Consider the following 14,852-nt stretch of genomic DNA (forward strand, 5'->3'; position numbering starts at 1 on the left):
ACAAAGGATCTGTACTCAGAAAACTATAAAATACTCATGAAAGAAATGGAGGAAGACACAAAGAAATGGAAAAACGTTCCATGCTCATGGATTGGAAGAACAAATATTGTGAAGATGTCAATGCTACCTAGAGCAATCTACACATTCAATGCAATCCCCATCAAAATACCATCCACTTTTTTCAAAGAAATGGAACAAATAATCCTAAAATTTGTATGGAACCAGAAAAGACCCCGCATAGCCAGAGGAATGTTGAAAAAGAAAAGCAAAGCCGGCGGCATCACAATTCCGGACTTCCAGCTCTATTACAAAGCTGTCATCATTAAGACAGCATGGTACTGGCACAAAAACAGACACATAGATCAATGGAACAGAATAGAGAGCCCAGAAATGGACCCTCAACTCTATGGTCAACTCATCTTTGACAAAGCAGGAAAGAATGTCCAATGGAACAAAGACAGTCTCTTCAACAAATGGTGTTGGGAAAATTGGATAGCCACATGCAGAAGAATGAAACTGGACCATTTCCTTACACCACACACAAAAATAGACTCCAAATGGTTGAAAGACCTCAATGTGAGACAGGAGTCCATCAAAATCCTAAAGGACAACGCAGGCAGCAACCTCTTTGACCTCAGCCGAAGCAACTTCTTCCTAGAAACATCGCCAAAGGCAAGGGAGGCAAGGGCAAAAATGAACTATTGGGACTTCATCAAGATAAAAAGCTTTTGCAAAGCAAACAGTCAACAAAACCAAAAGACAACCAACAGAATGGGAGAAGATATTTGCAAATGACATATCAGATAAAGGGCTAGTATCCAAAATCTATAAAGAACTCATCAAACTCAACACCCAAAGAACAAAGAATCCAATCAAGAAATGGGCAGAAGACATGAACAGACATTTTTCCAAAGAAGACATCCAAATGGCCAACAGACACATGAAAAAGTGCTCAATATCGCTCGGCATCAGGGAAATCCAAATCAAAACCTCAGTGAGATATCACCTCACACCAGTCAGAATGGCTAAAATTAACAAGTCAGGAAATGACAGATGTTGGCGGGGATGCGGAGAAAGGGGAACCCTCCTACACTGTTGGTGGGAATGCAAGCTGGTGCAGCCACTCTGGAAAACTGTATGGAGGTTCCTCAAAAAGTTGAAAATAGAGCTACCATATGATCCAGCAATTGCACTACTGGGTATTTACCCCAAAGATACAAAAGTAGGGATCCGAAGGGGTACGTGCACCCCGATGTTTATAGCAGCAATGTCCACAATAGCCAAACTGTGGAAAGAGCCAAGATGTCCATCAACAGATGAATGGATAAAGAAGATGTGGTATATATATACAATGGAATATTATGCAGCCATCAAAAGGAATGAGATCTTGCCATTTGCAACGACGTGGATGGAACTGGAGGGTATTATGTTGAGTGAAATAAGTCAAACAGAGAAAGACATGTATCATATGATCTCACTGATATGAGGAATTCTTAATCTCAGGAAACAAACTGAGGGTTGCTGGAGTGGGGGGTGGGGTGGGAAGGATGGGGTGACTGGGTGATAGACACTGGGGAGGGTATGTGCTCTGGTAAGCGCTGTGAATTGTGCAAGACTGTTGAATCTCAGATCTGTACCTCTGAAACAAATAATGCAATATATGTTAAGAAAAAAAAAAAAGAAGAAGGTAGCAGGAGGGGAAGAATGAAGGGGGGGAAATCGGAGGGGTAGACGAACCATGAGAGACGATGGACTCTGAAAAACAAACAGGGTTCTAGAGGGGAGGGGGGTGGGAGAATGGGTTAGCCTGGTGGTGGGTATTGAGGAGGGCACATTCTGCATGGAGCACTGGGTGTTATGCACAAACAATGAATCATGGAACACTTCATCTAAAACTAATGATGTAATGTATGGGGATTAACATAAGAATAAAAAAAAATAATAAAATAAAGTAAAATCTTAAAAAAAAAAAGAATTATAATTATTGGGAAAATTTTCACATGGATTGGATATTTGATGATTTTAAGAAGTTATATGAGATAAGGAATTCTTTGATAATACTAAAAAATTAATTGATGTGATCATGATATTTCATGTCTCTGGTTAAACTAATTCCTAGATTTCTTTTGCCTTTTTTTTTTTTTTTTTTTTGAGAGAGAGATTGAGAGTAAAAGAGGGTGCACGAGCAGGGAGGGGCAGAGGGAGAAGGAGAGAATCCCAAGCAGGCTCCACGCTCAGCTCGGAGCCCAACGTGGGACTCAATCCCATGACCCTGAGATCATGACCTGAGCTGTAATCAAGAGTCAGATGCTTAACCGACTGAGCCACCCAGGTGCCCCTCTTTTGCTTTTTTGGTGCTATTTCTATACAAGTGACTTTTTGAGTGAGTACTCTCAGGAGAAAGGGCGTGAGGGAGGCAGGGCAGGGATAAAAACTAAGCAAGGATGTGGTCTCAGCTACAAGGCTAGCCTCCATCTGATGGTCTGATTGCACAGGGTGCTCTGGAGCATGAATTATGTCATAGAAATGGTCCCGCCTAGAGGCAAGGATCCTGGATTTTATTCCCCTGTGTCAGTCTATCATTAGCTATCAACTGTTCCCAGGTGCCACAGGGGTTCCTATTGGCTAGAGTCAGTTCACCAGAGAATGAGGCGGCCATGAACTATGCAGCCAGCCCTCACAGCACCTGGAAGATGGGCTCACCAGCCCATTAAAAGGATCTGAGATGGACAGCAACCCTACCTATTGCAGTCCACCCCTTTGAACTGTTCTGATTCATTGCTTGTCACATTAAGTTCATTCCATGTAGGCACAGCCTCTATAGAACTCTGGTTGGTCACAATTTGGGAGAAATTTTAACAAGAGTAAGATTAGTAGGATGAACTAGAGCCCCTACTACTGAAGCTGGTCTTGAGGCCAAGCTAATACTCATCGTCTCTCTCCTCCACCCCTCATTCTAGGTTGTCCTCCCCTGTTAGCACTTCTGCTGGGCCAAGTGGCCAACATAATGGGGTGACCAGACCTTCATCCTGAAGAGTCTGAACCCCTGGTTACCAAGCCCTTAGCAGGCAGTGGCTGCTTACTGCCCATTTTCAATTACAGTTAGGCATGAGGGCATCAAGAGATGCCCCGGGCGATCCAGCCAAGCAACAAGAATATGCTTCACTAGGTAGCTGCAGCCCTACCTCCCCATGGAGATCAGGTCAATTACTTCTGCTGGGATGGTGATTTTGCCTTCTGGTTTACCCAAAATGCCCAGGTGGCAGGCATTGTTTTATGTTTATTGAGACTCTTACTGTGTCCCCTGATGGAAGCTGAGAAACTAGGACCTCTAGAGTCACCGCACCTGGGGACAAATGCACAAATCCTCCAAGTAGATCACTGGGAGTTATGGAGAGTAAGCAATTCCTATTTTTACCTCTTGATTCTAGACCCATATATTCTACCTCTTAGTAACATAGCAACATCTAATGGCCATTGATTTAAGAAATATTCTGCATCCTAAGGATAGTGTGACAACCTTGCCGGGTATCATCTCCACACTGACATATCAGCTATGCCTTCCAGATCCATTCCACTGCTCTAACAGATACAACCACTGCTGGGTCATGTAGAGTATGGTAAGATCAGTGGATTCTGTGCCCACTGCTGCATCATTTTACCCAGAGTTGTATTTTGGAGTATCATATGATGGTACATATATATGAATCCTTAAATAGTGCTGCTGGCTGAGGTCCTGAGAGCAGGGAAGGCAAACACATACCTAGAATACACGTCAGTTCCAACCATGACGTCCATGATGTAAGAGTCTGATATAATCACTTCGTTACAAAGTGATGTGCTTTATGTCCTGAAGGGATGATACTATACTGGGGACATAGCATCATTCTCTGTTGTGGGCAGGTCCTTGGCAAGAGGAATCCATGCTATTTGGTCTGTGTGCAATCCCTATCTCTGCCACCATGACTATTCCACTGTGCAAGCATCAGGCTGGCCAGGGATTGAGGAGAGCTGTCATCTACTGACTGAGTCACCCTGTCCGTATGATTTTTTTAGTGTCTTTTTTGCAACAGTTAACATCAACATACAATATAAGAACCCTCATGCCTGGTGCCTGCTCTCATACCTCTATCTACGTGGCTTATTCATAAAACTCTTTACCCCATTTTCCAAAATTTCTCCTCCTGGGCCCTTGACCAATCAACCAAATTATTCGTCATTTTCTATGATCACATGCATATTCTCCACTTGGGCCATTTCTGTCTCCACCCAGAGTGAATGGCATGGTACATGCCTGAAGATTGCCCACTGGGAGAAGTTCATCTCCCTGGCCTTTTAGAACCAACCCTGAAAATGGTGGTAATGCTGCCAACTGTCCATTTTTGGCTTGCACACACAGACTAGGTGAACCCATTTGTGAGCTAAGCTTATTCCTCTTCCGTCAGTTGGAAGCTCTCCATGAGGTCACAGACAAGAGCTGAGGGACAGGTGCTGGTACAATGGTAGTGGATAAATGGGAGTCCTGGCCACATGCCCATGCAGCTTGTGTCCCCTAGACCTGTGTGAGCCCAATCCAGTATGTACGACCTCTACTTTACAATGAACTGCTACTGGATCCACCTAACCTTGGGCCCTTGTGGGTCTGACAGTACCCAGTTCGTGATGAGCCTAGAGCTTCTGACGGCATGGTCATTTGGTATCACATGGCCAGACACTCGGTTGTCACCAGAGCCAGGCAGCATGCTAGGTGCTGCTTTGCAAATGGTGTACATTTCCATGTTTTAGATGGGGTACAGGCCTAGATTTTAGATGGTGTATTTGTTTCCAAGGGCTGTCACAACAAAGTACTGCAAACTGGGGTCTTCAAACAGCAGAAATGTATTCTTTCACTGTTCTGGAAGCTAGGAACCCAAAATCAAGGTGTCAGTACAGTTTGTTCCTTCTGGAGGCTCTGAGGGAAAAACCAATCCTATGTGTCTGCCAGTGTCTGGTGGTTGCTAGTAGTCCTTGGTATTCCTAGGCTTGTAGATGCATCCCTCCAATTTCTGCCTCTGTCTTCACATGGTATTCTCTCCCTGTGTGTTTGTGGGGGTGCCTCCAAATATGCCTCTCCTTATAGGGACACAAGTCATTGGATTTAAGGTGCACCCTAGTCCAATATGACCTCATTTTAACTTGATGACTTCTGAAAAGTTCGTATTTCCAAATAAGGTCACATTCACAGGTACCAGGGTTTAGGACTGCAGCATATCTTTTTGAGGGATCCAGTTCAACCTACTACCAATAGCAAGGCCTTACTCCACACTCCAGCATCCTTCTCTACCAAAGATGCCTGTAGTTCAATGATATCTGCCAGATCATATGGCTCAAACAGCAGGGCTGCTCATACAGCAACCTGGACCAACTCCAGAGCCCTTTCTTGCCCTGGGCTCCCCTAAAAAACTAGCAGCCTTCTATGTCATGCAATAAATGTGCTGCAGAATTATTTCCAAGGGCAGAATATCCTGTCTTCAAATACCCAAAGAGGCCCACCAAGCATTGTGCTCCTTTTTCAGTGGTAGAAGGTGTAAAGTGCAATTACTTGTCCTCAACTTATGAGGGAAACTACTGGCCCATCTTGGATCATTGGATCCCTGCCTGAAAGCTTCACTGATATGGCAAGCTCCTGAATTTTAATAGGCTTTCTCTCCCACCTTCTGGAGCAAATCTGTCTTACCAAGGCATCCAGAGTATTTACCACTTTTTGTTCATCAGATCAGATGAACTAACCCAAAGTCATCAATATAGTAGACCAGTGTGACATTATGCAGAATTTCTAGGTGTTCCGAGTCCCTTTGGACTATATTGAGGCAGAGAATTGGAGACTTAATGTAGCCCCAGGGAAAGGAATCTGTTATCTGTCCCATGTAAGTGGAGACTTCTTTTGAATTCTCATTCCTGACAGGTATTGAAAAGAAGGCATTCACCAGATCAACAGCTACACATCTTCACAGCAGAGGCTGGGATACTCTCCAGCAAAGATCCTGCAACCAGCCCAGCAATAAGATCGGGGCTGCTACTTGATTGCATTTGAGATTATCCACTGTCATCTACCATGACTACCTTGTCTTTGCAGGGGCCAGACTAATTAATTAGAAAAGAATTGATGAGACCCACACTTGTGCTTTCTATAAATCCGTGGGGGTGGTATTTATTGTCATCTTCCCCTAGATTGGAATATTTTTTACTTACTCTCTTGGCTGGGAGAGAGCAGTTTCAGGTGCCTTCACCTGGCCTCTCCTACTACAATAGTTCTTATTTCGCTGGTCAAAAAACCAATGTGAGTGTGAGAATCATGCCAACAATTAAGTACATTCATTCCCATTGTACTTTTGGAAATAGAAATGACCAACTGATGGTCTGTAAGACATCACATTGGTCCATCTCCTATGTAAACTCTAAGAGATGAAGATGGTAGAGGACTCCACGTATTACCTGGCCCTCATATGCCACCACTCTAACATGGGAGGCACAGCAGTGCTTTGGGTCTTTGCATATCAGCATCAACTCATATCCTATATCCAACAACCCTCAATGGCCCTGTATTAATGTTCTGTATTAATTAAACACTGCCATGACAAAGTACCACAAACTTGATGACTTGGAATAACATCCACTTATTTCTTACAGTTCTGTAGGTCAGAAGTCTGGGTGTGGTATAACTCAAAAGGTCCTCTGCTTAGAGTCTCATAAGGGTGAAATCAAGTGTTGGCTGGGCTGGATTTCTTTCTGGAGACTGGGAATGGATTTGCTTCCAAGTTGATTCAAGTTTTTGGACAAACTCAGTTCCTTGTGGTTGTACAACTGAGGCCCTATTTACTTGCTGGATGTCATTTGTCACTCCTGGAGGCCACCTACATTTTTTCTCATGCTTTCCTGTAGCCCCTTTCTAGCAATGGCAGAAGGGGGCCACATGCTTTGGATCTCTCTGACATTTCCTTCTGCCTTCGCTTCTGCCTCCAGCTAGAGAAAGTTGTCTGCTTTCAAGGGTTTACGTGATTAGTTTGGACCCACTTGGATAATCCAGGATAATCTCCCTATCTTAAAATCTGGAATCTTAATTACATCTTTAAAGTCCTTTTTTTAATGTAATGTAATGTATTCCTAGGATCCAGGGATTATGGCATGGACATCTTTGGGGGTTTGGGGGAGGCCATTATTCTGCCTACCATCCCAGTACACAAATACTTGAGTAAATAGCCACAGGTCATTCTTCTGGCGAAGAACTAGGTAAATCACTACTGTACACACTGCCATGATGTTGCATGTCCTTTCTCAGAGAGACTCTGTCCTCTTTCTCAGTCTATGGGAACTAGTTTGGGAACCAGTTTCAAGCATGGAAATGAGGATCATGGTTTTCCTTGGGGATAGCTGACTTCAGTCTTCTGCTCATCCATTCTTGATCTTCTTTGATTACGAATATATAGCAACACACTTGTTGGCTGACTCTCTGTCCTGCCCAGGAACACCATGCTCCATCAGCCATCTCCATAGACCCCAAAAGATCAAGGCACCCTGGCTGCCATTTTGGCTTGCTGCCCATGACAGTCATTGTGCCCTCCTTGCGTCTGATGGCTAAATGCTGCCATGTGGCCTCTGCCACACCCAAATCCCATCATTCCCATTTTTACCAGGATACCAGTGGAGGCAGCATCTCTGCCAGCCCCATTCTCAGAGGACGCCACCACCACAGAGCTTCCCAATGACACTGGTGCTCCCTCATCAGCATATCCCTTATGGCCTTGGTAAAGGAGGGTCCACCAGACCCTTCCAAGGAATCTCGTCAGCTGGTGACTTTCTGGTCTTAAGTAATAGATCCCCTCTAGCATTTCCACTTCTCTGAGCCTCTTGATCCCTTCCTCTAGTCTGTTACCTCTACTTCATTCAACATAAGCCAGTTTTCTAAGCCTCCCAGTAGCAAACCAGGACTGGCGCCTAAGGCACTTAACAGGAAGTTAGATTCTATTTAACAGGCCAGGAAGAATGCCCCATACTAACAAACTCTCTTTCTATCTTGCCCTCTTGATCCAGCACCCTCAGGAGCTGCTCCAAACCTCTCTCCCAATTCCAGGTTCTGCAATTCCATTGGAGTTTATTATCTCTCATCCCTCAGCAGATCCAGCAGCACGTTTGTGGTGAAACCATGCTGGTACTTAACCTTTCTTCCAGGTCTGATGTCCAAATGGGGAGGAGAGGCATATGCTGGGAAGGGAATGCATTATCCTATAGTTATCTGTCTTGTTTGAGTTCTACATAATTTTCAAGCAAAGGAAAGCTGATATCTTCTAAGAAAGGGAGGTGGCTACTTCTGCAGGCTCAGAGAGCTCAGGAAAATCGGGATTTGAGGCTCTCCAGTGCATCTTCCCAAATATCCTCACCCCAGTTTCCAGGGTCTCCCACCCTCCCTACCAGGGCACTGACTTTGGCGTCGCAGACCTGCCAATGCTGAAAGGTCACCTTTCTCTAAGGTTCAGTAACTTTCACGAGTGAGTCTTTTGCCTGGTCTTCAGCTCGGTCCTTTTAAATGTTCCTAAGGAGCTGCTCTGACTCTCACGCTTGGCTTTAAATTACAATGAATAGATCAGAGCCTGTTGTTTTCTCTGTTCCATGAATCCATCGATTCAGTGGAACTTATCAATAGCCACCCACCCTTATAATTCTTATAGTTATTTTCCCCCATGTCTTTTTTTTTTTTATCTTTAAGTAATCCCTACACCCAACATGGGGCTCCAACTCACAACCCCGAGATCAAGAGTCACATGTTCTATCTATTGAGCCAGCCGGGCACCCCTCCCCCATGTCTTTCAAATGCCAGGGAACTTCACAAGTTACCGCATCTCCTCCTGCCATAACCCATCCCAGGTCACCACAGGTGCATCTTGGCAACTATCTTGCTAGACACCAAGCCAGAAACCATCAATACTCCTCCTACCGCCAGTGATGGGTTCCTCTTGTCCCTTAAGGTGGCAAGTGCTCCAAGTCCAGAATCCCATGCTTAGAATTGGTTTCCTAGGGCCACTTCTAGTCCCAACTATCCTAGAGTGGACTCTTTAGAAGTGGAGCCTGAGCCAGGCATTTGTGCAAGGGATTTATTAAGGAAGTAAAGGGAGTGAGGGAGGCAGCATAGGGCAGGGTGCGGGGGAGTTAAGCAAAGATGTGGTCTCAGCTGGGGTCTAGCTTCACGCTATCCCATGGGGAGCCTGAGAGCGTGAGTTGAACCACAGCCTTTGTCCTGCCTTGGTCAGTTCATGACTGGCTGCCAGCTGCCTCCATGGTCAGAGGCTAACCTCCCAGGGTAGGCAGCTCTCATCCAACAAAGGCAATTCAGTGGAACATGGGGCAGCTGTGAGCCATCAGGTGCTAACACTCACAGTGGCTGGGAATGAGTATACCCAGGGAGGCGATGAAAAGGGGTTTACCAGGCAAAGAACTGGGAAGGGGGATAGATATTTCAGGCAGAAGGTAGCTTAAGAATTATCCTGTGTAGCAACTGTGTGCCTTTCTTATTTAAAAAAGTATTTTTCGGGGCGCCTGGGTGGCTCAGTTGGTTAAGCGACTGCCTTCGGCTCAGGTCATGATCCTGGAGTCCCGGGATCGAGTCCCGCATCGGGCTCCTTGCTCAGTGGGGAGTCTGCTTCTCCCTCTGACCCTCCCCCCTCTCATGCTCTCTCTCTCTCATTCTCTCTCTCAAATAAATAAATAAAATCTTTTTTAAAAAAAAGTATTTTTCATGCCTATTTACTTCATTTGAACCTCACAAAAATAAACCCTGTGAAAGAGTGTTGGCATTATTACACACAGCAGCATGGGTGAATCTCAAATAATTAACGTGGGGTGAAAGGAGGCAAACAAAAGAAGCACATACCATATCATTCTATTTACACAGCGTTCTAGAAAATGCAAATCAGTCAATAGTGGCAAAAAGCAAACCAGGTGGCTCCTTGGGAGGAAGTGGGGAGCCCTCCTTAGGGAGGGCAAAGAGAGAGGACAAAGGGGCACAAAGACACTTTTGGGGGTGATGGGTAGGCTCACTATCTTGGTTGTAGTGATGGATTTGTGGGTGTAAAAGTGTCAAAGTTCATGAAATTGTACACCTTAAATATGAGCAATTAATTATCGATTGTATCTCAATAAATCTGTTCTTGAGATACCCGCACTCTCACCCCCTCCTTTGGGGGGCGTCAAAGACAGGAATTGCTAAGGAGACTATACTGGTTAGGGCCTCCTCTGGAAGCAAGTCACAAAACCAGTGTAAGCTCTAAGGGAATTAACTGGCCCATATGTCCCTCTGGTGGAAGGGCAGGGGAGGGGCTGCCTTCACGAAGCTCAGTGTTCAGTGCGCGCGAGTGCGCACGCGCACTCTCTCTCCCCCCTCCCCCTTCCTTCTCTGATTGCCTCTGTACTGACAGTTGAATTCTCTCGGACTGGCTCTCTCCATCACATTCCCAGCAGGCCACCGGCAGCTCTTGGGTGCACAGCCCCCGTGGCTGTGAACCATGGAGGGCTAGGTTCTTCTCATCCTTTCCCTCCCCCCACACCGGTTCCAAGGGAAGAGCTCTGATTCACTGGCCTGGGTCATGTGCCCACTCCCAGACCGATCATCAGCTGAGGATGGAAGAAGATGACCTCCCCCTCGGCAACTCCATGCCAGTGGGTGGAGTCAGGGAGCCTGGGAGGAACAAAAGCCCCCAGAAACCTCTGTCTGGAGAAAAAGAATGCTAGTCGGACAAAGGAATAAAGGTCCGCTGCAAGAGGGTGCATACACCATGGCCAAAGAACCAGACAAAGTTAATGTACCCGGTTGGGCCTCAAACCTCTGATCTTGACTGTATCCCACCTGGGCACCAAATCAATGAGCCAACAAGCTAAGCTGCCATGCAAGTGCTCTCTCTCTCTCTCTCTGGGCAGGGGGTCCCAGGACCCCATGAGAAGTGGAAGAGAAAGCACTCGGCTTTGGGTCTTCCAAGAAGCAGATGCCAAGAAAGGATTCAATGTGTAATTATTGAAGGAAGTGCCTGTCAAGGCTGAGGGAAGGGAGAGCAAGGCAGACAGGAGAGACTTCTGGCCGAACTCCAGGTCTGGTGCCTGTCGGAGGAGGCAGGACAGCAAGGACTGGATCAGCAGATGCCTGTGCCAAAACTGTCTCAGCCAGAAAAAAATGGGGAGTCCTTGAGCAAAAGTTGCCCCCTGCAGGATGTGGGAGACTGAAAAACAGCCCCCAAAAAATGTCCACACCGAATCCCTGGAATCTGTGAACATGATCTTACTTGGAAAAGGGGTCTTTGGAAATGTGATTCAGGATCTTGAGACTGGGGGGGGGAGGAGCTTATCCTGGATCTCCAGGGGGGCCCGAAATCCAATGACAAGTGTCCTTATAAGGGAAAGATAGAGGGAGGTTCGAAACAGACAGAAAAGGAGCAGACACAGAAAGAAGAGACGGAGATGTGAAGATGCGGGCAGAGCATGGAGTTATGTGAGCACTAGGAACGCCGACAGCCATCAGAAACCAGAGAGGCAAGAAAGGCTTCTCCCCTAGAGCCTCCTGAGGGAGGATAGCCAACACCTCGACTTCGGACTTCTGACCTCCAGGATTGTGCGGGAGTACATGTTGGTTGTTTGATGCCACCACTTTGTGGCAATTTGTTGGCAGCCTCAGGAAATGAATGCAGAGCGTCCCATGCTGAGCAGGACTGGCCGGGCTCTATTACCCGCGTGCTCAGTCTTTGGCTGGGAGCACTGGGGAGAAGCACAGCCTGGCACACACATCATGGTGCACCCACAGACGCAGCAGTGGAAGGCTGTAGGTCGATGGCGCTCCCTCCGAGGGAGGTCTGAGAGGCGAGGCTCTGCAGCGACCACGGAAAGCCCGCACAACGTCCAGCACACAATAGGTACTCAGCTCTCTTGTTGGATGTTGACTGTAGACTAAGTGAACACTCATTCTGTCCAGACAGTGCAGGGTAGTCCAGTGGGTGAGAAAAACAGGGAAGCAGATTTTGGCCTGTTGTAATGATAGCAGCCCACACTAGGTAGGAACGATCTGCCATGCACTGTTTTTGCATTTACTTATATGCCTGCACATAAACATACATGTATGTACATGTACCCATGAATACGCATGTATGTACACATATACGTGTACACACAAACACACAGTTAAATCAGTGTAAACTTCATTTAAACTTCACAGCAGGGGTGCCTGGGTGGCGAAGTTGGTTAAGCAGCTGACTCTTAATTTCAGCTCAGGTCATGATCTCAGGGTCGTGAGATGGAGCCCCACATCGGGCTCTGCACTCAGCGGGAAGTCTGCTTGAGAATTCTCTCTCCCTCTCCCTCTGCCCCTCCCCCTGCATGTGCACACACACTCTCTCTAAAATAAATGAATAAATCTTTAAAAATAAATAAATATGTAAACTTCACAGCAGCCCTTAGGGAGAGGAATTACTTTGAGTAAACAGTAAACTGAGGCAAGTTACTTGCCCAAGGTCACTTGCCCAAGGTCACATGCAGCTTACAAGTGGTGGAAGAAGAATTCACCACCACCCTTTACTGCTCTTGAAAACATGGGAAGAACATAAGGACCCAGTTAGTCAAGCAACAAAGCTCTGTTACAATTTAGCAATTCAAAGAGCTTCTGTTGGGAGACTGAACTAAATAGCCATCCTGTTGAAATTGTTCAGTAAGTATCTGTTGAGTGGCCAGGAATGGGGGGGTCAGGGATGAGCAAGAGGGGAGTGGGGAGAGGGCAGAAGTGGCCCCAGGCCCCCATGGCTGCTGTGTATTGAGCATTTACGCAGCGCTGGGCACCTTTCTAAGGCTGTTATCAGCATTCACTCGTTTAGATTACCTGACAAGTCTACAAGAAAGATGAGCATTATTATTATTCTATACACAAAGAAACAAATTCTTATTTTTTTTTAAAGATTTTATTTATTTATTTGAGACAGAGAGAATGAGAGACAGAGAGCATGAGAGGGAGGAGGGTCAGAGGGAGAAGCAGACTCCCTGCCGAGCAGGGAGCCCGATGCGGGACTCGATCCCGGGACTCCAGGATCATGACCTGAGCCGAAGGCAGTCACTTAACCAACTGAGCCACCCAGGCGCCCCTCTTATTTTTTAAATAAATAATTCTCAGGTCGCCCAGCTACGTCAACCCCTTCCTCCAAAGCCCCGCTCCTAACCATGACCTTTTCCTGACTCGTGTGTACATATGATCATTCTGTTCCAGGATCCCATGGGCCACAAGCCCACAGAGACACCAAATGCACCTTTTTTCCCCATTTCTTTTGCTGCCTTCCGTGTCTGAGATGGAAAGCATGCCAGTCCCCACTTGGGGCAATCAAAGGGGTTTCAGGGGAATGCCCCCCCCCACACACTCCATTCCAGCTATCTGGCCTGGACATAGAGCCATCACTGACACCATCTTCCAAAGCTGGCATGTTCTGACAATTTGTTGGTAATCGGACGCCACTGGCAAATCATCAACCCCCTCCATTCCCGCCACACGCAGTCAGACTTGGCTTGTTGCTGCCGAGTGCCTGACACATTTCAGCTCTGGCTGGAAATTGGATCCAATCTGGAAGATTACTCGACCACCGCAGGGGTCTGAAGGGAACAGCTGAAACCCCCACCCCGACTCCTCCTTTTGTTCTTCCCTGGGGCTTTGAAGGGATTCCAGGCACAGTGAGATGGGCTTCAGTCTGCACAAGGGAGGGCTGAGCGGCGGTGAAGTCAGGACTGAGGGAAGGCACCCTGAGTCCTAGTCCTGCCTCAGTCCACCGCTGCTTGCTGTGTGACCTTGGATGAGTCATTCACCTTCTCTGAGCAATGTGGTGTAGCCAGGTGCTCAGACTTTGGTGCCTAACAAGACCAGTGGGAATCCCAGCTCTGGTACCACCAAATGGATGACCTTGCGCAGGCTCTTTAACCTTTACTAGGCTCAGTTTATTCATCTATGAAATGGTAGTAAATAATCAGACTCATTCATAGGGTGACTTTGAGCATCCCATGAGAATGCATGTAACATTTGGCGCAGTGTCTAGCACATAAGCAGGACTCAATCCATAGCAGTGATTCTTACCTGCATCTTCACCACTTAATGGACAAGCGTATTTCTAACCCACCTCACATTCCCCATCTCCACTGAGTCATTCACATGGAGCATGAGGTTTGGAGTCAAGATCTTTCAGTGTTTATTGAATGAATGCAATCAATGGTCACATACCTAGAATATGTGATATCACCACTTATTGAAGACTTAATAGGTACCAGACAGATAAAGACAGCAATCACCTAGCATCTGCCCTTAAGGAGTTCTCTGAGCCTCAGTTTTCCCATCTGTGAAATGGGCATGGAGATCCTGCATTGCCTCGTAGGCTTGTTGAACAGATCTAACGAGATAACCAGTATACACGTGCATTGCCTCATTTAATCCTTGTGGTAACCCTGTGAGGTAAGTACAATTCTCATCCTCATTTGGCAGGCAAAGAAACTGAGGCTCAGATAGGTCAAGTGGTTTTCCTAAGGCTGCAGAGCTGGTTAGGGGAGGAGCAGGGACTCAAAGCCACTCTGGCTCCAGAGCCATGCTTAGAGGACTAAGCTAGAATCCAGTGCTCTCTTTTCCTGAATTTCCCCAGCATCCTTCCCACCTGGCCTGCCTATTTTGGTCAAGTGAGGCAGCCAGGGAGACTCCGGTGTGTCCTGGCTTCCAGAGCTCTCTGAACACTGCTCATGTGTCAAAGAGCTGCATTCTCAGAAGGGCAGTCCTGGGCTTCTTTCGCCCACTGAACTGGATGCATTTAACCATCACTTGG

This window comes from Neomonachus schauinslandi, chromosome 14, assembly GCF_002201575.2.
Source record: "Neomonachus schauinslandi chromosome 14, ASM220157v2, whole genome shotgun sequence".
Classification (NCBI taxonomy): Eukaryota; Metazoa; Chordata; class Mammalia; order Carnivora; family Phocidae; genus Neomonachus; species Neomonachus schauinslandi.